This window comes from Euprymna scolopes, chromosome 33, assembly GCF_053919585.1.
Source record: "Euprymna scolopes isolate OS-2025 chromosome 33, ASM5391958v1, whole genome shotgun sequence".
Classification (NCBI taxonomy): Eukaryota; Metazoa; Mollusca; class Cephalopoda; order Sepiida; family Sepiolidae; genus Euprymna; species Euprymna scolopes.
In genome coordinates, this window is record NC_136514.1 from 83,292,904 (window position 1) to 83,319,018 (window position 26,115).

A 26,115-nucleotide genomic window follows, 5' to 3' on the forward strand; every position below is an offset into this window, starting at 1 on the left:
GCAACATTATTAAACTGGTAAAAAAGGGTATGATACCCGAGAATCGCATATTCCCCGCCCCCAAGAAGTCCAGAAGAAAGCGGTGTATAACTAAAATCTGTCCCTAATCTATCTATACTCCTATAAATTCGTTTTTCATTTGTGTGTATTGATATTCATATTAAAAACTCTCTTTTCTATTAGTATTTATTTGCTTTTTCATCAAAGCAAAATGTGACACAAGGTCGTTTGTAATGTGGTGTTAAACCAGCTCCCCCCAAAAGAAAGGAAAAGAGGCACTCTGGTTGGGTCCCAAAATAGTATATGTCCCAGTATAGAGAGTTTCCCCTTCATTGACTGGGACAAATTACTTTAAGTGCAGCATCTGGAGAACAGATGCTACCCTTTGATCCCGGCCCGAAGGCCAAGAACAACAGAAAAAAAGGCAAGCCTCTTTTCTATTTATTTAAAAAGAATATACAATTTTCTTATATATGGGTTGTGGAATTGCATTAATTAGCAAAAGATCTAGCTAATTTGCATATTCTTTTAAACACTCATTTTAATTGATTCCCTATTAGTTTTTTCGGTTTTCTTATGAGATGCTCATCTTTAGTTAACTATTACGTGTAATCATATTCATGCAGATATTCTACATGATTTATGCTTGCATAATATTTGCGTAAAAAGTTTACAGTAAACACAAAATTGTTTCCACATATATTTATGTATACGTATATGTTTTTGTTTAATCTATCTATCTATCTATCTATCTATCTATAAAAGTGAACCTGTCTGCGTGTGTATATGTGTGTGTGTACATTCCTCACGCAATAACTCTGTCAATTTTCAGTCTACACGCTCGAAATTTGATATACATGATACTGAGATTTGGAAAAATTTTTGTGATCGGTTTTCAGTAGGAAATTTGGCCGTTAAGGGGTCAAAGTAAACGATTTGACCTTTGAGAACTCTACCAAATTCCTCCGACAATTTCGGGTCTGAAAACTTTAAATTTTAGATATAGGTTCCTTGTACATAGCTATAACTTAATAACTTAATTTGAGCCCCAAACAATAAATGTTAAGGAGTCATAATAGGTGTCAAAGTTAAAACAATTGACCGCTTTTTTTTTTTTTTGCTCAGCATCCACCTCTAAACACCCGGGCAACGCCGGGCTGAAATGCCAGTGTATCTATAAAAGTGAACGTGTCTGTGTGTGTGAGTCTATGTGTCTGTGTGTGTGTGTATATTTCCCTACGCAATAACTCTGTCAATTTTTAGTTTACATACTCGAAATTTGATATACAGGGTACTGAGATTTGGGGAAATCTTTGTAATGCATTTTTGGCCAGAAATTTGGCTGTTAAGGGGTCAAAGTTCAACGATTTGTCCTTTGAGAACTCTGGCAAATTCCTCCACCAATTTGGAGTCTACACACTTGAAATTTTAGATATGGATTTCTTGGGCATGGATCGCACTTAATAACTTGATTTGAGCCCCAAACAATAAATGTAAAGGGGTCATAATAGGTCAAAGTTAAAAAAATTGACCGTTTCTTTTTTGCTCAACATACACCTCCAAACACCCGGGCAACGCCGTGCTGAAATACTAGTAGCAAATGTTTCTAACACGACATCGTTCTGCACTAAGATCACAGGTTAATGTTAAAGTCGGATTTACAGCTGTCGTTTGTTAGTTAAATAGAAAGCACTGGTTGAACGGTGTATTGCTAGTGATCGAACGGATTTAAAGGGATTAACTTACATTGTTAATCTCTCGGAAAATAATCTAAGTTTTATTTAACGTTTTTATAATCGAACAGTGAATAATCTTTCGTCGTCATTGCATCAGATTAACAGGTTGAAATGAAAAGCCTAAAAAGTTTATTTATATATATAAAAGTGAAATTGTGTGTGTGTCTGTCTGTGTGTCCGTGTGTGTACATTTCTCTACCAAATTACTCTGCCAATTTTCACTATACAGACTCGAGATTTGACATAAGGAAAATCTTCTTAATTGGTTTTCGGTCAGAAATTTGGCTGTCAAAGGGTCAAAGTTCAACGATTTGACCTTTAAAAACTCTACCAAACTCCTCCGCCAACTTTGGTTTAAACACTTGAAATTTTAGATGTACGTTATGGATCAAACTTTATAATTTGATTTAAGCGCAAAACAATAAATGTTAAGAGGTATAAGTTGGGGTCAAAGTTAAAAAATGTTGACCTCTCGGCCAATTTTTGATCTAAACATTTGAAATTTTACAGAAAGTGTATTCAGACATAGGGCAAGCCTTTTTAATCGTTTTTTTTTTGCCCAAAATATGGCTAAGAAAGGGTCAAAGTTCAAAAGATTTGACTTTTGCGGTCTCTAGCAAACTATTCAGCCAATTTTGCACCTAAACATTGAAATTTATACATAAAGCGTATTCAGACATATAGCAAGAGTTTTAATCAGTTTTTGAGCGAAAATTTGGCTACCAAGAGGTCAAAGTTGACAGAGTTAACCTTTGCAGACTATACGAAACTCCTCCGTCAATTTTGGCTCTAAACACTTGTAATTTTAGATGTATGTTACCTGGATATGAGTTAAACTTTTTAATATATATATATATATATATATATATATATATACAAAGGCACATAAAGCTATGAAAAGTACATAGGGCCTGAGCAAAGCCGGGCTGAACTGCTAGTATATCTATAAAAGTGATAATGTGTGTGTGTGTGTGTGTGTGTGTTTTTGTGTGTGTGTGTGTGTGAGGACACTTCTCAACGTATATACTCAACGAATTTTTAATATACAAAGTGAAACTTTGTATATAGGTCATTCAGACTTGTGGAAAACGTTTTGATCGGTTTTCATCCGAAAAAAAAAAACCCCAGCTGCTGAGGGGTAAAAAATGAGCAAATTGGTACGTGGGAGCCATCGAATTTTTATTTATTGGTCAACTATTTCACAACTGTGCATGCGCGGTCGGGAAACATTAGAGCTTCTTTTTGTTAAGAGTAAGGTTTTTAGAAAACACTTTGTAAATGATGTGTCAAGCTGGTGTAATGGCTATCGTACTTGATTAAATGACTTAGGGGTTCGATCTCAGCTCGACTTTTGCTTACTTACAAGAAGTTAACTATTTAGAAAAGAACATGATACTTGCATGCACGTGTCTCAGTTTCTGTATGAATTAAAATATAATATTTATGCGTATGTTATGAATTAAAATATAATATTTATGCGGAGTTTACGACCGGGCAATGCCGGGCGGCCTGCTAGTATATCTATAAAATTGAGAATGTGGGTGCGTGAGGATACTTCTCAACTTATGTAGTCAACGGATTTTGATCTACAGACTTGAAATTTGGTATATAGGATATTCAGATATGTGGAAAACTTTTTAATCCCTTTTCATCTGGAAAAAGGGCTGCTGAGGGGTGAAAATTGAAAAATTGTTACTTGGGATCATCGGATTTTTATCTGTTTGCTAACTGTTTCACGAATGCGCATGCGTGAATAGTTCACATTACAGATTGTAAAGAATGAGTAGGTTTACAACATACTTTAAAGACTGAGTCACTGGTGTGGTTATTGTACCTATTTACTATGCCTCCCCACGGGACAGAGTTAGACACCAGGGTCGTTTTTTAACGTGGAGAAAAGGTACAAAAATAAAAATTGTCTCAGTCGTGAAGGATTTCTCCTCCACCGAAAGAGAACAAGAAAATGAAGTGCAGCATCTGAAGAACAGATGGTATTTATTTGCTGCCCCACCGAGCAAATTAGGCACAAGGCCAATTTTTAATGTGAGGAGTGAAGGGAAGGAGAAGGGAAAAAGGGGACCAGCTCCCGAGAGGTGGGAAATGGGAGCTGGTTAAAGGTCAGGTATGTGGGGTTTCCCCCACATCTGGTCTTTGCTTGCAGTATCTGCCGGAACAGATACTACACTTTGATCCCGGCCCCAAGGCCAAAGCATCTGAAGAACAGATGGTATTTATTTGCTCCCCCACCGAGCAAATTAGGCACAAGGCCGATTTTTAATGTGAGGAGTGAAGGGGAAATGGGGACCAACTCCCCGGGGAGTAGGGGAGTTGGATAGTGACAATTGGTATGAAGGGTTTCCCCTACATTGACCAAGGTCTTATATGTGGGGTTGCCCCCACATATGGTCTTTGCTTGCAGTATCTGCCGGAACAGATACTACACTTTGATCTTGACCAAAAGGCCAAGTTATTGTATCGAACTTACTGGCTTTAGTTTTTGGTTTCGATCTCAGCTCGAGTATTTATTTTTTTTTACTTACAAGAAATGAACTGTTTAGAAATAACGTAATTGTCGCATGTACAGGTTTCAGTTTCATTTTTAAATGGAATTTAACGTTACGTTTAATACATATGGTATTCCGAAATAAGAATCACGTTACGTTTCATACCTATCGTATTTCTGCTTATAATAAATAAGAATTCTGCATATATCCATATATTATTGATCTTCAGTCTATGGTCCCCCCCTCGCCAAACTTTCACAAGAAACACTCGTCTAGCTGAAAACACTATCAATAATTCCCCCCCACACTCTTTATCTGTGCCTAAACCTAAACATAGATTCCATGAACAAAGCTTCTTTCTTAGAACTGCACGCCTGTGGAATTGTCTTCTGTTTTTCTGCTTTCCGGCTAACTACAACATGGTTGCCTTCAAGTATAATGTAAACAAGTTCTTGATGAGCCGTTCTATATAAGTTAACAAAATTACCGAATTGATTACTATATTTTCCAATTTATACTGTACACTCTTTAACCCTTATCCTCGAGTGGCCTCTTGGCCTTGATAATTTGGTGATGCCTGTATATATATATATATATATATATATATATATATATATATATATATATATATATATATATATATTAATACGATAGCGTGTGTGTGATTTCGTGTGTAACGCTTACATCTTTTTTTCTTCCGAGTGACTGTCGTTTAATTGTTACTAGCAAAAAAAAAAAAAAGCAAAAAAAAAAAGTTGTAGTAGGAAGGCAGGCTCGAACCCGTGACGCGAAGGCGGAAAAAAGTGGAGGTGCGTGTAAGGGTGTTGGTTGAGCAAAAAAAGGAAAATTGCGAGCGTAAAAAAAAAAAAAGAGAAAAAAAAACTAGGAGTAGTAAGCAGTATCACGTATCACGCCAGAGGAAAAAGAGGTGAAAGACAAACCGTCTTAACGATGTGCCAATCGTGGTTGTGACGTCATGGGCGGTTGAAATAACGCATTGTATCCGCCCTCGTGGACACAAGGCTTGAATGACTTGCAAAAAATGTCAACGAAAAAAACCGAACCTTCCTGTACAAAAGTGCCCAGTTGAGGGTGAAGGAATTAATGTTTTTGGCAAATATTTTGATATTTGTCGTCCGAAGGGTTGCGCTTCAAAATTATATCCATCTCATGATAATCCGTCGCCTTTGTCGAAAGTTTTAGGCAGACATACAAACATACATACATGCATTTAAACAGACTTTTGTCCTTTATATTACCTTCCATTTCTTGTAATAAATAATTTTAGCAAGAATTCTTCACAAGTTTTGGTTTCAGTTTCGATTATAGCTGATGGCACTCAGCTTATTAATTTTTTTTTTTATAAATAATTTTAACAAGAGTTCTTCGTAAGTTTTGATTTCGGTTTCGATTCAAGCTGATGCACCCAAGTCATATAGATATATTTTTTTATTTTTGAAATCACAATTTTATGATACATAAGAATCGATAGAAAATTGACGCTATAATAATATATACGATATCTGCATAAACCAAAATATAATATTTAAGCGTATTTTATGACCGGAGTACGCCGGGCGTCCCTGTTAGCTTAGATAAATACTTTTGCAGTTTTAACAAAAGAGCTACAATAATATCAGGGTGTCTCCATTTATGCTGAACATCCACAGAATTCCAACATTAATATATTACATATGAATGAGCCCCCTGTGGAATTTCCACAGGTCCCGCTAGTGAACATATAATATTTATGCTTATTTTACGGCCAGGCAACGGCGGGCAGCTTGCTGGTTAATAATAATTAAAAGAAAAGAATAAAAACAGTTTGCAATGCACGAAGATCCGTCGGCTGTTTTACACGAAGTACACTTAGATTCGCAAATATAAGATTGTATATTATTATTTTATTTTTTAAAAATTCAATTTTCACCCCAAACTTTGAAGTAGGGGCTACTATCGGGGACATAAGTTGCAGGGGTATTATGAAGAGAGATGCTGTTCACATTACACTTGAACTTCTGCATGTCATTACAGTTGGGAGAGCAGAATCCCGGAAGGGAGTTCCAAAGTCTAGCAGTTCTGGGGAAGGCTTTCTTACACCTAGGGATCTCTACTGTAAAGGGTTGGGATGTGGCTGCTTGTCGATGGACCAAAGGCTGAAGCCTAGATGACAGTTCAGGACCTATCAGGTGGGTGACTTTCTTTTGAACTCTGTCTAGGAGTGAGAGACAAGCAGCAGATGCACCAACCCAAATGTGACAACAGTACCCCATTGGAATTCATATTGAGATGAGTATTTTGTATTATTTTAATTCATTTTTTTTTATTGCGGACTATTATCATCATCTTTTAGTTGTTTCACGACGTTTCGGCCAACTATTCCTCCAACCTTCGTCAGGTGGTTACCGCGACGGGATAGGAACTCTGAATCTCCTGACTGCATCTTCAGCAATTACTGCCTTCCATAGTTGTTGTTGCCTCACCAGGTTTTTGGTCAACTAAGCCTCTGGCCGTCTTTGGGTAGGATTGAAACCGCTATCTTCATAAGATATAATAAGTGCAGAGCTTGATGTCTGTATGGCAACTTGTCTGAAGATAACGGTTTCAATCCTACTATTTACTACCGATTACTTCGAAGGGGATTATCAATAAAAGTGCCCATAGGAAAATAATCTGGAAACTTATTGGAGACACATCTACACAGTGATGTATAGAGAGCAGGGTGCGACGTGGGCGTGTGACCCCAGGCACACAAATTGGGGAAGAGGGCATGTAATCATACCTAAACTATTTTCTTTTCATATAATGTTTCTCAGCACTAGGACTTATATGAGCATAATCTGCCAAACATTTTCAAGTTAATTTGGCACAATCCATTGAACGATGTCGGCTAAATTTTTTTTTTTACTCTATCATTATTTTTTTATGGCAGTTGCTCGACTGAGCTCCAATCTTAGCCTCTCTTCCTTTAAAAACACGATAAAAATGCGTCTAGATACAACAACTGCTAGTATGTGTATGTGTGTGTGTGTGTGTGTGTGTGTGTGTGTGTGTGTGTTTATGGGAAGAATATGCTTATTCAATTATATTTCACCCTTAATTTATCCTCGAGTGGTTTTTAGCTTGTATAAGTAATAACACATCTTATTTAAACAACGATTTTTTTTTTTTTAGACATGATAAAGATAAAGTGGAATATGTCTCATTTTGAAATATCAGAGATCTAAAAAAAAAAAAAAAAAGAAAAGAAGACTTTTAGAAATGGAAAATATTGCTTTAATAATAAGTGGTGCTGAGACGTGTTGGAACGAGTAATCGGAATAGGGAATTGGAAGGAATCAAATTTTTTGCTTGTACCGGAATCGATATCGGTATCGGTATCGGAAAAATGTGTGTTTATTTCCCGCCAAAAACCAATCCTTTAAATCTCTTTATCTATTTGGTTTTGTTCAAAACGAAATCTTTCACGGTTGCTAGCAGTAGTGAAATAATAATATTTATTGATTTTAAATCACCAGTAAATCTAAAATCCTCCTCTCTCTCTCTTTTTTTTTTACAAAGGAGTCACCACTTATCAAGGCTCGGAAGCCACTCGAGGATAAGTATTAATGAGTATACAGTGGTCAAGGGGGAAATGTCAGTCATCGTTAGTAGTTGAAATTTGGTAAATTGGAAGACTCATCAAGAATTTGTACACATTGGACTTGAAGACAACCATATTGTAGTCAGTTGAAAAGAAGGAAAACGGAACAAAGTTCTACAGGCGTGCATTGCTAAGAAAGAAACTTTGTTTATGGAATATACGTTTAGGTTTAGGCACAGATAAAGGGTGGGGGAAATTATTGATAGTGGTTTAAGCTAGACGAGTGTTTTTCATAAAAGTCAGGCCGGGGGTGACATAGATTGGAGCTCACGCGAGCACTTGCCATAAAAATAACAATAAAGCAGAGACATGCTCGCGACGTCTCTTCTATGGGAAAGAGGTTGTAGGGAAGAGAAAAACGCATCCCCACTAGGCTATGAAGTCTATTTTGAACTCTGTCAATATAGGATTAGCTGCTTCTAGCAGCTCCTGCCCAGATGTGGCAACAGTACTCTATCCTTGGACGCACTTGGCTCTTATACAGGTAGAGAATTAGCAATGAGATATCTACTGGAACGGTAGAACGGTCCCACCATTTTCCCAGCAGCCTGGCAACGGATTTGATGCACGTGTTCCATCTCATATCAGGAGCAAAGGTCAAGCTTCCTGACGAATTCTCACCAGAATGAAACCCGGAATATTCCGTGTAGCTTAACTGCCATATATATATTTTTATAATTTACTACCTAGTTCTGAATATTATTGAGCACTGTTAAAGATACTGAAAATTTATGCATAAAATTATACTTTCCTATATTAATTTATGTGATTAAATGAAGTATATATATATATATATATATATATATATATATATATATATATATATATATATATAATAAATGATAAAAAGTATTTTTTGTATAGTTTTAAAGTTTAAAAACTTCCAAGACTATATATATATATATATATATATATATATACAACAGCACGTTTGAACCAAAGTCAAATAAATATCTGACGAAGAGATCTTTCTCGAAATATTATATAACACGGATATACCACCAGACAGATTTCCCAGGTGATCACGGTGCAAATATAAATATATGAATATGTACACATGTATTTTTAAGTTGTATTAATAAAACTTTCTCACCTGCTTCTGTTTGTGTGTTTCCGTTTCCTCTCCATTGTACCGCCTTCTACAATTCTCTCTCTCTCTCTCTCTCTCTCTCTCTCTCTCTCTCTCTCTATATATATATATATATATATATATATATATATATATATATATATAGTCATCCACAGTTCTGTTTCGTTGTATGGCAACTCATCAGTGCGGCTAGACATACACCCTTCCACAGCCATGGATCGAACCTACAACCATCATGTTGACAGTCGGCAGCTCTAACCATCGAACCGTAAATATTTCAATATTTCTCCTCAAATGCCATTAGCATTTACCCGTCGCACAGTGCTGAAACGGTCAGTTTGTTTGCAAACAAACAGTGGGCTTCGCTTATATATATATATATATATATATATATATATATATATATATATATATATATATATATATATATATATATATATATAGGAATAAGAAGTTTTGGTTATACATTGACACACACCGTATCTCCATTTTACTATATCTGAACAAAGTGACTACCAATATTTTCCAAAGTTGGAAGAAACAATTTTTGAGTTCGAGAACCAGCCAGTCACGATTTTGTCTGTGCTAATAATAAACTCGTCCAGAGCTAAAAAAAAAAAAAAAAAGAACAAAAATAAATAAAAATAGAAAATAGAAATAAAATAAAATAAAATAAAACTGGCAACGATGAAACTATGAAAATTTATTCACGTTTTCCCGTCCGTAAAAGCAATAGTTGTTCATCCCAAGTGTTATGTTTGCGGGCAATCTGTTTTTTTTTTTTTTTTTTTTTTTTGCTTTTTTACGACGACGGATTTTGACGTTAAATAAATCTTTTTACGTCGAGACTTTTCGTTTTATTTTCTAAAGTCGCGGTGCAAAAGTCGTGTGGATCGTTTTGCAAACAAACCAATAAAATATATTAAAAAAAAAAAATTATAAATCTTCTGCCGTCGTAAAAAAAAAAAAAAAGATACAAAACCTTTTATTAAGTTAAAAAAAAATGATACTTTGAGTTTTCGGGATATATTTTATGGTGAGGATAACAAAACCACAGCCTAAATGCTTAAATCTCGCGTGAACGTGATAATAGACGAGACTTGAAAAGGAATGGACAATACGACCAGTTTTTGTGGAACAATGGAATTGCAAAAAGGATGGCTTACAATTGTTGAACTTGCTACAAGTATTCTTATATAAAATACAGACAAAATATATATGTACATACTCACGTATATATATATATATATATATATATATATATATATATATATATATATATATATATATATATATATAGTAAGTTATAAAATATATATGGCAATTGAGCCAGGATTCATCAGGCATAAGCCTGATGAATCCTAGCATGGATGAAACGCGGAATATTCTGCGTAGCTTAATTGCCATATATATATTATAACTTCTGTGGAGCTTAATTGCCATATATATTTTATAGCTGAATTCCCATTTATTTTTTGTAATTTACTACCTAGCTCAACCTACGTATTGATCATTGTTGAAGTAAATACTTAAAGTTTACACATAAATTTATACTTTCGTATATTAATTTATGTGATTAAATACGTAGTCCAATATATATATATATATATATATATATATATATATATATATATACACACATATATATACATATATATATACATACATATATATATACATACATATATATACATACATATATATACATATATATATACATATATATACATATACATATATATATATATATATATACACATATATATAGGGCGTATATCATTGGAGGAGTGTATAATATTAGAGGGGTGTATATTATTGAAGAGGTGTATATTATTAGAGGAGTGAATATACTTGGAGGGGTGTATATTATTGGAGGGGGTGTATATATTATTGAAAGGGTGTATATTGGAGGTGTGTACAATATTAGAGGGATTAATGTTCTCGGAGGGGTGTATATTATTGCAGGGGTGTATATTATATATATAATCATCTACATACGGTAGTGTTTCGTTGTATGCGAACTCATTAGTGCGGCTAGACTAGCCCCTTTCTCGTGGATCGAATCTACAACTATGGTGTTGACAGTCGGCAGCTGTAACCACAGGACTATAGATCGGTGCTCGCATTTACCCATCGCTTAAAGTGCTCGAGTTACGAACAAACAGACAGCGAGCTTTGGTTAATCGCTAAATAAACAACGGGTGAACTACATTTACGACTGTACTCAACGCAAAGAGAGAGTATAATATTGGAGGGATGTATATTATTGGAGGTGTGTATATTATTGGAGGGATGTATATTATTGGAGGAGTGTATATTATTGGAGGGGTGTATATTATTGGAGGTGTGTATATTATTGGAGGGATGTATATTATTGGAGGAGTGTATATTATTGGAGGGATGTATATTATTGGAGGTGTGTATATTATTGGAGTGATGTATATTATTGGAGGAGTGTATATTATTGGAGGGATGTATATTATTGGAGGAGTGTATATTATTGGAGGGGTGTATATTATTGGAGGGATGTATATTATTGGAGGGATGTATATTATCGGAGGAGTGTATATTATTGGAGGGGTGTATATTATTGGAGGTGTGTATATTATTGGAGAGATGTATATTATTAGAGGGATGTATATTATTAGAGGTGTGTATATTATTGGAGGGATGTATATTATTGGAGGAATGTATATTATTGGAGAGGTGTATATTATTGGAAGTGTGTATATTAATGGAGGAATGTGTATTATTGGAGGAGTGTATATTATTGGAGGGGTGTATATTATTGGAGGAGTGTATATTATTGGAGGGGTGCATATTATTGGAGGGATGTATATTGTTGGAGGAGTGTATATTATTGGAGGGGTGTATATTATTGGAGTAGTATATATTATTGGATGTGTGTATATTATTGGAGGAGTGTATATTATTGGAGGGATGTATATTATTGGCGGAGTGTATATTATTGGAGGGATGTATATTATTGGAGGAGTGTATATTATTGGAGGAGTGTATATTATTGGAGGTTTGTATATTATTGGAGGAGTATATATTATTGGAGGGATGTATATCATTGGAAGGGTCTGTATCATTGGAGGAGTGTATAATATTAGAGTGGTGTATATTATTGGAGGGATGTATATTATTGAAGAGGTGTATATTATTAGTTGAGTGCATATACTTGGATGGGTGTATATTATTGGAGGGGTGTATATATTATTGAAAGCGTGCATATTATTGGATGGGTGTATAATATTGGAGGGGTTAATATTATCGGAGGGGTGTATATTATTGCAGGGTGTATATTATTGGAAATGTGGATATTATTGGAGGGGTGTGTATTATGTATAAGTCTAACTGGTATATCGTCTAGTACAAAGATCTTCAATCTTTTCGAACGGGAGGGGTGCATATTGCTGACTTTTTCCAGCTACGTGGGCCAAAAATGTTGGGGACAGGATGGTCTGCTGTGTGATAGACAACCCCGTCCGCATGTGTGCAATGGTGGATGTATTTAATGGTAGAGGAATTGAAAAGACAAAAGGTCGCATAATGAGGACGAAAACATACCGTTATATATCAGCGAAAGAAATGCAATTTATTTACATAAATATACATGAACGAGTTATAGAAAGAATAAGAGTTCATTGAAAGATGAGTAACGTAACTTGCGGTTGACTGGCTAGTCAGGAACGCGGTGGTGGCTCATAGCCCCACCGGAGCGGTGTTTCTTACATCTTGACTGCTTGAAAGTCCAGCGCAAAAGAGGAAGAAATATGGTGAACAGGAAGTGACGTAGCTAGGTCGCTCTTCTGAGTTAAAGGGCGACAGTCGAATTAGCCTGGGAATTTTCATTCCCACAAAATATAAAAAATGTATTAACTTTTCATTTCAGTGAAACTGCTTCTCCAAAACCTCATTCTTTTAATCATTTTCTAAACAAATAGAAAAACTACCACATTATTTTCGCTCATTTCTATTTACGGTACTCCAGAATATTTTTAGGTTTTCCTTAAGTGCCCCGCACGCTAAATTACAGTCTTTAGATCGCCGGATCGTAGTTTGAAGATTGCCGGTCTAGTGGTATAAAACTTACGACCACAGATACATTTTAACAACAGATAAATTTTAACAACAGATACATTGTAACAACAGATACATTTTAACAACAGATACATTTTAACAACAGATACATTTTAACAACAGATACATTGTAACAACAGATACATTTTAACAACAGATACATTTTAACAACAGATACATTGTAACAACAGATACATTTTAACAACAGATACATTTTAACAACAGATACATTGTAACAACAGATACATTTTAACAACAGATACATTTTAACAACAGATACATTGTAACAACAGATACATTTTAACAACAGATACATTTTAACAACAGATACATTTTAACAACAGATACATTGTAACAACAGATACATTGTAACAACAGATACATTTTAACAACAGATACATTTTAACAACAGATACATTGTAACAACAGATACATTGTAACAACAGGGACAAACACGAGTTCTCTGGGATTGTAACATCGCGTCAATCGGAGAAACATACCTGGTCTGTCTCTGATCTTGTTTGATGGACCCTCGAGAACATCTGCAAAGAAGATTCATTCTAATGAATCAACAAATCTCGGGTTGTATTTTCAGTAACTTTTATTCCCGATGTTTCCCCATTGGAAAGCTACCGCTGCTCCTAGACTAATGCATAATGATCCCCCTCTACTAGGGGTCTTCACCGCCAGACTCGATCCGCTCTCTCTAACTTACGATTCTTAACTGATCAAATCATACGTGTCTTTTCCTAAAACTCTACTTAAAAGTCAACGTCACTTTTAAAAGACCCCGACATGGGACTAGGTCAGGCTCTAGAGGTCAACCTCTTTTTTAAACTATTGTTTGTGTGTTTTTAATATTCGTTCATTTTAAAACATCTTAACATAAATAACATTTATTATTTACATAATAATATTTATTTTGCTATGATAATATTCTGTTCTAACAAATATTATAACGATCATAATAATCGTCGACTTCGACGTTGCCGTTGTAATTCACAGAAAGACCAAATTGTAATCCACACATATTGAACACTTACTGGAGAGAACTTGAATGCCTACTAGACATTATCCTGTATGACGGGCATGTGTGGAAGTACTCACGACCTGTACATCAATGTCTTAATCAGGCTCACCTGTGGCGTATTTGACTTCGTTCAAAGGCTACAAAAAGACGACGCCAAAAGTAGTTCAGAGTGTAATTGTCGAAATTGCCCTGGTGGTGTGTCTGGTCGATGGAATTGTTCGCATCGTGTCGGGCCATGTCGATGGAGCTGTTTGGGATGACGTTAGGTTGTGTCGACGGCATTCTTTGGGACCTTACCCGGTCGTGTCCACAGAATTATTCTTGATTGTGCCAAGTAATATCGACAGAATTGTTCAGGACAGTGCCAGTTCGTGTAAACAGAATTGTTTACAACCGTGCCAGGTCGTGTGGACAGAATTGTTTGGGACCATGCCAGGTCGTGTCGAAAGAATTGTTCACAACTATGCCAGGCCGTGTGAACAGAATATTTTTGGGACAGTGCCAGGTCGTGTGGACAGAATAGTTTGGGACCATGCCAGGTCGTGTGGACAGAATTGTGTGGGACCATGCCAGGTCGTGTGGACATAATTGTTTGGGACCATGCCAGGTCGTGTGGACAGAATTGTGTGGGACCATGCCAGGTCGTGTGGACATAATTGTTTGGAACCATGCCAGGTCGTGTGGACAGACTTGTTTGGGACCATGCCAGGTCGTGTGGACAGAATTGTTTGGGACCGTGTCAGGTCGGTTCAACAGAATTGTTTACAACTGTGCCAGGTCGTGTCGACAGAATTGTTTGGGCCCGTGTCAGGTCGGCTCGACAGAATTGTTTACAACTTTACCAGGTCGATCGACAGAATTGTTTGGGACCGTGTCAGGTCGTGTCGACAGAATTTTTTGGGCCCGTGTCAGATCGGCTCGACAGAATTGTTTACAACTTTACCAGGTCGACAGAATTGTTTACAACTTTACCAGTTAATTTTTTTTTAGAGATTATTCATTATAATTTATCTTAATTATTTTTTGATTAATATTTTTTACCAATTAGGTATTAAAAATTATCTTCATAATTTTTAAAAAAATTTATTTTAAAATTACTATCTTTAATTCTTTTTAAAACTTATGTTTATTTTTTGTTTACTATTGTTTATATTACTGTTTTTTTTTTATAATTTTTCAAAGATTTGTTTTTAAAATATATCTTTATACATTTTAAAAATAATATTGTCTAAATTACTATTTTTAATAACTTTTTAAAATTTTGAGTTTTAAGTTTATCGTTTTAAATTTTGAAATTACTATTTTTGACATTAATATAAATTTTTTTAGAAAATTGTTTTATATTGTTATACATTTTAAATCAATATTGTTTAAATTACTATTTTTAATTTAAACATGTTTCTTTTTAATTTATCTTTATACATTTTATAAATTACTATTGTGTAAGTAACTAGTTTAATAATTTTTTTATAATTTATCTTTATACATTTTTAAATAACTATTTTAAAATTACAATTTTTAGTAATTTAAAAAATTTGTTTCTAAAACTCATCTTTTTATATTATTTAAATTACTAAACCTGGATTACTATTTTGAATTAATTTTTAAAAAATTGTTTTTAAAATTTAAAAAATTACTATTATTTAAACTACCATTTTAAAATATCTTTTTTAATTAATATTTCCAAGTTACTATGTTAAATAATTTTTTAAAATTAGTTTTTAAAAGTTTTCGTTATATATTTTTAACTGTTTTTAAAATCATGCATTTAAATTAAGCTTTATTATTTGTTTTTGTATTCATCGTTGTATACTTTTTAAATTACTTTTTAAAAATTTAATTTTAATATAATTTTTTTATTATTCAAATTTATCGTGATATATTTTAAAATTACCTTTTTATTAATTAATTTATTTTTACCTATTTAAATGATCAGCTTCAATAAATTCAAAAATATTAAAAAAAATAATCTTTATATGTTTTTAAAAATAAAATTTTTAAAATTACTATTTTAAATTAATGTGTCAACATTTGTTTTAAAAATTTATCGGTATATATTTGTAAAATTAATTTTTTATTACAACTTTGAATTGATTTTTAAAAAGATTGTTTTTAAATTTTAACTTTATACATTTTTTAAATTATTATTTTTAATTTGTTTAGTTAATTCAAATTTTTTTAGTAATATTTTAATTAATTTTTTTAATTACTATTGTTTAAGTTACTATATTTAATTATTTATTATTCATTTCGAAATATCTCGTGATATATTTTAAAAATCTTATTTGCAACATTACTATTTTTCATTATTTTTAAAAAATTCGTTTTTAAAATTTATATTTATATATATATATATATATTTGTAATAATATATTTAAACTACTATTTTAACTTAACTGTTTAAAATTTAGTTTATATTTTATTTCTCTATTGTTTACTTTATTTTTTAAATTAATTTTTAAAAAACTATGTTTTAAATTTATCATTATACATTTTTTAAATTATTATTTTTAAAGTTACTATTTTTAATTAATTTCTTAAAATAAATTTTTATAATATATTCATAATTTTTTAAAATGCTGTTTTCAAATGAAGATTTTAAATAGTTTAAAAATTAATCATTTATCGTTCTATATTTTAAGAATTATTATTTAGAAAATGTCTTTCAAAATTGTTTTTAAATTATCGTTATAATTCTTTAAATTACTATTTTTTAAATAAATATTTTTAATAAACTAAAGAAAAGATAAATAATAGATTTTTAAAATTATCGTTAAATATTGTTTATATAATCAGTTTCAATATAATATTTTTAAAATAATTTTGAATTTGTCTTTATAATTTATTTTTAAATATTTTTTAAATTACTTTTTTTAAATTATTTTAAAAGATTTGAAAAATTTATCATTATATATTTTTAAAATTACTATTTTAAAAATGACTAATATTCATTAATTTTTAAAAATTTGTTTTTGAAATTTTTTCTTTCTCTCTCTCTCTTTCTCTCTCCCTCCCTCTCTCTCTCTCTTTCTCTCTCTCTCTCTCTTTATATATATATATATATATATATATATATATATATATATATATATATATATATATATATATATATAGTCTTGGAAGTTTTTAACCTTTAAAACTATACAAAAAAATATTTTTTATTATTCGTTAGAAAACCATCTAGTCAGTAAGTCATTTAATCACCTGCAATCACTGCATCAACTCGCTCTCGAATTTACTATAATACCAATAATTTATTTTTCAAGGGATCATCAGTTTTTTACCATGAAACACTGTTTCGGGGATTTAAAAACAAAACAGTATATTACATCATGGCTCCCCAGCAGTGTTGATCAAACACCACCACCCTTAATCTTAGGAAGAATACATGTTTCAAACATTTGATCCAGTTTTCTATTCTTAATTGCAATTATTAACATTTTCATACTATAAAAATGAATTTCTTACCTGTGCAATTCATCAATTTCCACATTTAAAATGGATACATTTTTTAATTTTTTAATTTATCAGTCTTGTATTTATAAGATTAGGATGAATCCATTTAACTACTTATCACTCCCACTATGATTAGTATTTAGTATATTTACATTCTTATTTAAAATTAGATATATAAAGGTTAAAAATATTTTTACATATATACATTTTTTTTTTTTAATTATAAATTTATTATATGTAATTATAAATACATTTTATTTATATAGTCTGGTTTATCTTTATTAATATAGTCTGGTTTATCTTAAACGATTCAAAAGCATCAGGATAACGAACAAATGCTTTATTTAACTGTTTTAATATTTTATTTTTATCCCCACCTTGTTTTATCATCCTTATTACTAAACTAGAAACTGGTGGTATAAAGTCTGTTAGTTTTAAAGTAACGCGAGCTATTCTCAAAAACTCTGACATAATGGTTCCATAAAACATAAAAACAGGGCAGGTGCTATCTTTATGGGGCATAGTACTATTTTAAAGGGGACAGCGTTTCTTTTATCAAATATTTTATAAAGAAAAATCCCATCCTCAATTTTTATATCTAAATCCAGAAATGTAGCCTCTATGTTCACAATTCAATTTTAATTCGTTTGGATATATAAGATGTTTATTTTTTTCGAATTCATTATTATCGTTTATACATATCAGGCCATCTATAAATCTCCTACATCCATGAAAGTTATATGTTTTAGATATATCTGTTTTTAATAGTGATGACATATATATATATATATACTCGAGTCTATGTAAATACAAATTTGCCCAAAATGGTGCAGGATCCAATCCCATTGGGATACCTATCGTTTGGAGTAATATTTTATTTCCTATTTGAAAATATCATTCTTTAATAAGATGATTTACAAGTATTTTTAAATTACTTTAGAAACACTAGTTTTGATATTTTTATTTTTACACCAGAAAGCTTTAGAGTTTGAAAAGTCTATATATTTACCTTTTCCACCTTCAAAGTCTATATATTTACCTTTTCCACCTTCAAAAGCCAAATCTACAGTATCATTTAATTCTTTTATAAGTTTTTCATGTGGAATTTTAGTATATAGCGTACTAAAATCATAAGTAGCTATAGATTTTGCTTTTATTCTGGAATTTATTTTATCTAATTTTTCTTTCACTGGTTGGGAATTATTTACTACCCAAAATAGATTTATATTACTATAGAATTTACTTTTCAGGTGAAAATTATTTATTTGATTTATAATTAATTTGAATACTTTAGATATGGCTTTACTTAAAGGTTTAGTGATGCACGTCTTTGAACCTACAATAAATCTAGCACCAACTGGATTTTTATGCATTTTAGGTATCCAATACATACATGGAAGATTTTTGTGTTTGTCTTCTAACTTTAATCCTACTTTTTCACTAATAATACTATTATTCAAAATAATGCTATCTAAATTACTATTACTTACTTTATAAGTATCCGAAACGTTTCCTATAAGTCCTACTTCTATCAATAAACGTTGTATATAATATTTTTTACATATAAAAGCTATATTGTTTGCCGCTTTATCAATCGGAACTATTACAAACTTTTCTTGAAGTATTTTAAGTTCCTTTCGTATTTCTGAATTTTTTAAAAGAGGGTTGGTTTTTCTAGGGTGTTTAAATTGTTTTATATGTTTAACCTTTTCATTTACGCATTCAAGTATACTATTTTCCCATGCATCAAACGTAGACTGTGCTAATTTATATTTATTTACCATAGACATAATAAAACCTTCTAGTGCTTTAGTTACTTCTTTAACGCATTTAGTGTGATTTAGGGATTAAGGTTCTCTATAATTTGGACCCTTACTAAGTAGTTTTCTTAATTTAGGATTATTTACTATTTTAAAATCTCCTGTAATTACATGTTTTATCTCATTATTACAGAAATATATATATATATATATATATATATATATATATATATATATATATATATATATATATATATATATAGAGAGAGAGAGAGAGAGAGAGATAGATAGATAGATAGATATTTTAAAATACGATTTTTTAAATTGCTATTTTTAATTAATTTGCCTCACATGCGTAGCTGCCCTAAGTGTGAGTATCTCTCGTCTCTTAACACTGAATTGGGCATCAAAGATACAAAAACTATTCTATTAATTCGACACATGCGCAATAAGATGCGTTAATCTTATACAAAACATAGCAATGGAAGAGGAAGTAATAACCACCCGAGCATTTGTTTGAGAGGAACCCTGCTATTGAATGTACGAGGCAATAAAAATAATGAATCTGGTTGTTTATTTACCTAAATAAAACACCACGTGAATATATAAAGCACCCATTAACAAAAATACTATACATTTTAGCCTGACAATCCTTTACCGTGATAAACCGTGCAAGCCAGTGTAGCTTACTTGCTATAAATGTATTTTCATAACTTACAATACACACACATATATAGGAGAGCTTAAAAGCCTATTATATACTGTCTTCAAGTGTTTAAGATCTTTCTCTGTACGGAACTTTGCCAGGACGACATGGCGTGAGGATACTTTTTGCTACAAGTAAACTCTGGCTAAATATTCCAAATCACAAAGTATTCGTGATCCAAATCAGATCTCCTCGCTATGACGTCACACACGGACTTTTACGAGGAAGGCCACACCTTCTCAAAGTTACGATGCTCCACCAGACCTGACAAGATCAAAAAGACCACAAGACAGACAGACAGACAGACAGACAGAGAGAGAGAGAGAGAGAGAGACACACACACACACACACACACACACACACACACATATACTATAATATATTTAAATGGTCAATTGGGGAGAGGGAAAATTATATTCTCAACTTCTTTAACAATTTAGGAGAATTCAATGGGATTTTTTTTTACATGGAAGTAACTAATCAAGGTCCGGAAGCCACTCGGGGATAAGGGTTATTTCGTGTACAGTAATCAATGGGACAATATCGTAGTAATCGTTAGTAATGTAGATTTGATAAATTGTCTTACTTAAGGGGGCGATTTATCAGGAATTTGTTTATGTTGGACTTGAATAAGCCTCTTGATTTCAGATCGAAGTAAAATAAAACATTATATATATATATATATATACAGAGAGAGAGAGAGAGAGAGAGAGAGAGAGAGAGAGAGAGAGAGAGAGAGAGAGAGAGAGAGAGAGAGAGAGAGAGAGAGAGAGAGTGGTCGCTAGAAAAGCGGGAAATTTGTTAAACAACGATTTATTTTTACAAAGAATAATTTTTACAAAGTTTTTCAAGGGCAAATGTTATATTATACTCAGAGATACTCAAAATGTCGCCCGTGCACTTCACTGAAGCGTCTTAACCTAGAAATCCAAGCTCGTGTGGCGTTTTGAAGTGTAACTTGTGGGATATCTTGCCAAGCACGTTTACAAGTCATCAATAGAGTGTATGTCACGTCGACAGTTCTGCCTCTCTGTTAATAACACGCTCCAAGCACAGTAATCCATGACATTTAAGTCTGGACTTTTTGAGGACCAATCTTCCGGTGCAATGAAATTAGGAACAGATTGCCAAAGAAACTGAATTGAAGCCCTTGCTGTGTGAGCCTTGGCACCATCCTGCTGCCATGTCCATGTTTGCTTGTCCATTACATTTCGTATATCGCTAAACATCTGTGGACACATCTCCTCACAATAAACATGCTGGTTTACTGTTTTTTTTTTTCCTGCCTTCAGGACTATGATAATATCTTTCAAGAAATCGAAGCTTTGTTTTGCCATATCAAGCAAAGGAGCCATTATTACTTCTGGATCGGAAAGATTATGTTATGTGTATGTGCTATGAGCCAATTACAATGGATGTAATCACAGTATATGTGGAAAATGTAGATTTGGTCCCGGTGACAACTGGTAGCCGTGTTAGAACTAAATAGTTAGAGCGAAAAGTAGGAATTCTTTCCTCTAAAGATGTTGCTTTTGTAATGGCGTTCCTCGCCGAAATGTATTGAATTTGTAGGTGGCATCTTTTGCTGCAAACATACGGAATGTATAATCACGTTGAGACGCTGGTTCTCGTCAGATCACTGAAGTTAAGGAAGGGCGAGCTTGGTTAGTACCAGACGCTGTATGTGCTCTCCATTTTTCTCGACACTGAACATTTATATGCCACTGGTATTTAACAACGCCGACACTAGAGAGGTGTGGTTGGGGGATTGCGCAACTCTTGCCACAAAAATTCTATGTCACAGGCACCTTTACAGTGAGTATCTTTAATCTGTCAAGACTGAGGGAAATTTATATATATATATATATATATATCCTTTATTACTTCCCGTATCGAGACGTACAGTATGGCTTGTAAGTAAATTCTTATTTATAGGCTTGTACTTAACAATAAGGGTTGGGGGTGTTAGATATGCTTGTACGGGTGGGGGTCGAGGAGAATCGGTCCTGTGGTGTGTTTGTATCGTGGTAGGGGTTGGGTGTGAGAAAGGCGATAGTGGCGTATGTGAACGTGCGGGGGTACTAGTTGTGGTGGTGATGGTGGTGGTAGTGGGCTGTGTTGGCATGTGAAAAAGCATTACCGAAGACATCAAAGGGATAACTCCGACTTTTTCCACTGATATCAATTCTTTTGGTCTTGCCGACATTTTCAACGAGGACCCAATTCGCTTCGCGCGCACACACACGCTTGGCGCTAGAAACTGGCTGCCATCTTGTTTTTTTTTTTTTTTTTTTTTTTTTCGTTATTTCTTTCTCTTTTTCCTTTTTTTTTTGTTGACGGACGCCATATTTCTTTTTCTTTTTACTCTTTTTTTTTAGTTTAATATTTAGGAACGCTTTCTCTTCCCCCCCCCCCTTATATCTTTCTTCCTATTTGTCCGTTTTGTTTTTAATTGTATTTCTTTCTTTCTTTTTTGAATTGCGACGACCGGATGTCTTTCTCTTTCTTTTTATTCCCGTTTTAATTATTTTCTCGCTCTTATTTATTTATTTTTTTCAAATCGTCTTCATCTTCCTCTTTCTTTTTTTCTCTCAAACTTCACGTATGGACATGCATACACACACATATACAGGAACACGCAGACACACACATACACACATGCACACACACACACATTCATGCGGATGCACATTCCCCCACGCACACGCATCTACGTATACGTAGACACATACACACATCGATCGATGTGTCTCGAAGGACAATGGATACCACTGTAAGGGCACCTGCGCGTGTAATTGTGAGGCAAGGGTTGCGCAAGTTCAATTACACATCTCTTGAACGGAAACTGCTTGAGTCCAGTGGCAGGTGGAGGTTCTCGACGACTGGAATCAATGCCGAGATAAGCGGAGAGCACCTGGAAGTTCCAAATGGTCACCCATTCTAGTACTGACCAGGCTCGACGTTGCTGAACTTTGGCGATCTGATTATATTATTTACACACATACGCACATACAGATATACAAAACACACATACACACATGCAAAAACACATATACACACATGGGCACACACACATACTTATTTACGTACACACACATGCACTCATTCACGCACTCACACACATGCATATACACGCACTCACACACCTATTAATATTATACTCCATTCGCTCCTTGCATATGTTTGCTATTGAATCTATTATATATAAGGCAGACGTCTGTTTGTGTGTGTGTTTGTATGTCTCGCTAAAATTTTCGAAATCCAATTCGTATAATTAAATTAAGACAAAAATCATTTAGCAAGTGTAGTCAAAACTTCATTAAAGTTCTCCTTTACATCTCAAGCACTGAGTTCCTATTTAAAAAGCCCCTTCCCCCACGTGAGAGAATTAGACGCCAGGGTCGTTTTTTAACGTGAAGAAAATGAACAAAAAATAAAAATGGTCTCAGTCGTGAAGGATTTCTCCTCCACTGACCGAGAACAAGAAATTGAAGTGCAGCATCTGAAGAACAGATAATACACTTTGATCTTCGCCTGAGTGAGTAAAGATTTGGTTGTTGGTTGGTTGTTTTTGTTTTACGGCATATCAACCCTTTTCCGATCATTTAATGCCGAATGCAGTGATTTTGAAGAAATTTTTTTTTAAAAATAGAATATATATATGTTTTTTCTATTCGGCTTCTATTTAACCCATAGTTACGACCCTAACAGGTACTGACAACCCGGGTCAGAGTGGACCTGGGAGCAATGGCAATTAAAGGGTGGCTCCACACACCCCAAAACCCGAAGGCTGGGGCCTCACCATCGGATATAGTTTAAGGTCATATCAAGGACAAGTTAAAAAAGAAGTTAAGAACATAATTTTCCTCTCCCCAATTTACCATTTAAATATTTTGAATTCACTTTTTCTGGTGGAATATCCAGCTCCGTGTTGCTACTTGAGGTAACACCACTTAAAGAAGATGCATGATTCATTGTAAAAGCCATTCAAGTTCTTTCTGTGTATATGTGTGTTTGTATGTCCAGCTAAAAGTAAAAAAAAAACTACAAAACAAACACCCACAAAATTGATATATTTTAGTCGCTGTTGCCTTAGATGAATGATATTTAGATATCATTTCAAATATCATCAGTTTAGAAAAAAAATCATTCTCTTAGGGTCAACTGGGTCATGTTTCCTCGGGGAAAGGTGGTTCGGTATCATATACAAATTCAGAAAGAACATTCAGACTCATCATTCGAAGAATTTGTGATCGAGAAGGCAGCATCCCTGAGGAGAGGCACACTGACTTGCAAAAGACCCGCGGTAGCCTCGTATATATTCACTGGTCAGGGCGCCTCTGGTGCTTAAGGCAAGATCTGGGAGGGTGAATCTCCTAGAACTGCACAGAACTAAACCCTCACTGCAAAATCAACAGGGACCAGATCATTACAGAAATGGTTTAATCTCTGTTGATTTTGGTGGCCCAAGATGAAAATCCCTAGTCGAGAAACCCAAACCCTAAAAATATGACAAAAATATGACGAATGAATGCCAGGGTGAATACCCTTATACACAAGGAATCGTTACAGGAGTGAACAGCCCGTATAACGTTCTTGTCGACAGGATGCCCAACCCTGTAAAGGATCTGTGTTCAAGGAGGGCGACAGTGCATCGCTCTGCCTGTTTTACAAGTACTTTAACGGTGAATGATCCGATGAACTGCAAGCACTTGTACCCCCACTCGACGTAAATACTCCCGACAAACCCGACAAGGAGCTAAATCCCACCCCTTTACAGTATAAATCCCTAGATGTAAGAGAGCCTTCTACTCCAGTAGTTTCTTCCACAGAACCGCTATACTTTGGAATTCCCTTCCGGGTCCCTGCTTTCCCAACTGTACTGACATGCAGAAGTTCAAGTGTAACGTGAACCGACATCTTGCTGCCCAACTCCCTACATAGTACCCCTGTAGCTTATGTCCCTGATAGTACATCAAAGTGGCAATGTGCCTTGTTTGGGGTGAAAATGTAAAAAAAAAGAGTCCTCAACCCAGAGTGCGAGGTTGATTATTATAAACGAGGTACGTGGCGATGCATCTGGAGAAAACGACGCATCCGCGCCAAAAAAAAAACCAAAACAAAACAAAAAAAAACCAACATTTTTCCAGACGAATTATCTGAAGAGAAAGCACCGTTACCTCGAAAGAGTATTTTACGAAGAAGACCACCTCCGAGTTGTCATCAATATGTGCATCAGATCACAGGGGAGTGTATCAGTACATCATTAGGGAAATTGATTACGTGGTGAAAGTAAGGAAGAAAGTGACTTACACAAACAGGTGCGCCCCTCACTTTCCTCTCAGATGACGGAATAAGAGAAGGAAAGGGGGAAAAAGATCTTCGTTTGTAGAAGGCTCAGAAATATACATATGACATTAATTTGCATAAGAGGACAGAAACTGCTATGAAAAAAGAAGAAAAGTTCAAAATAGACTTCGTAATCTAGTAGGAGACGCCCTTTTCTCTTCCCTGCAACCTCTTTCTCAAAGAAGAGAAATTGCGAGCCTGTCTCTGCTTTATCGTTATTTTCATGGCAAGTGCTTTTCTGGGATCCAATCTATGGTCCCCCCCTCGCCAAACTTACACGAGAAACACTCGTTTAGCTTAGAACACTACCAACAATTTCACACACTCTTTATTTGTGCCTAAACCTAAACGTAGATTCCACGAACAAAGCCCCTTTCTTAGAACTGCACGCCCGTGAAACTCTCTTCCGATTGCCTGCTCTCCAGCTGACTGCAATTAGATTGCCCTCAAGTCCAACGTAAACAAATTCTTGATGAACCGTCTCTCTAAATAATCCAATTTACAAAATTCCCACTACATATGTTTACTACGCTATAATCACATTCGCTAATGTATACCCATAAACCCTTATCCTCGAGTGGCTTCCTGGCCTTGATAAATGATGATTCCTGTGTAAAAAAAAAGAAAAAGATCCTCGTTTGTAGAAGGCTCAGTAGTATACATACAGCATTAATTTGAAACTGCCATGAAAGAAGAAGAAGAAGAAGAAGAAGAAGAAGAAAAAGAAGAAGGAAACTACAACAGTTCCGACATTT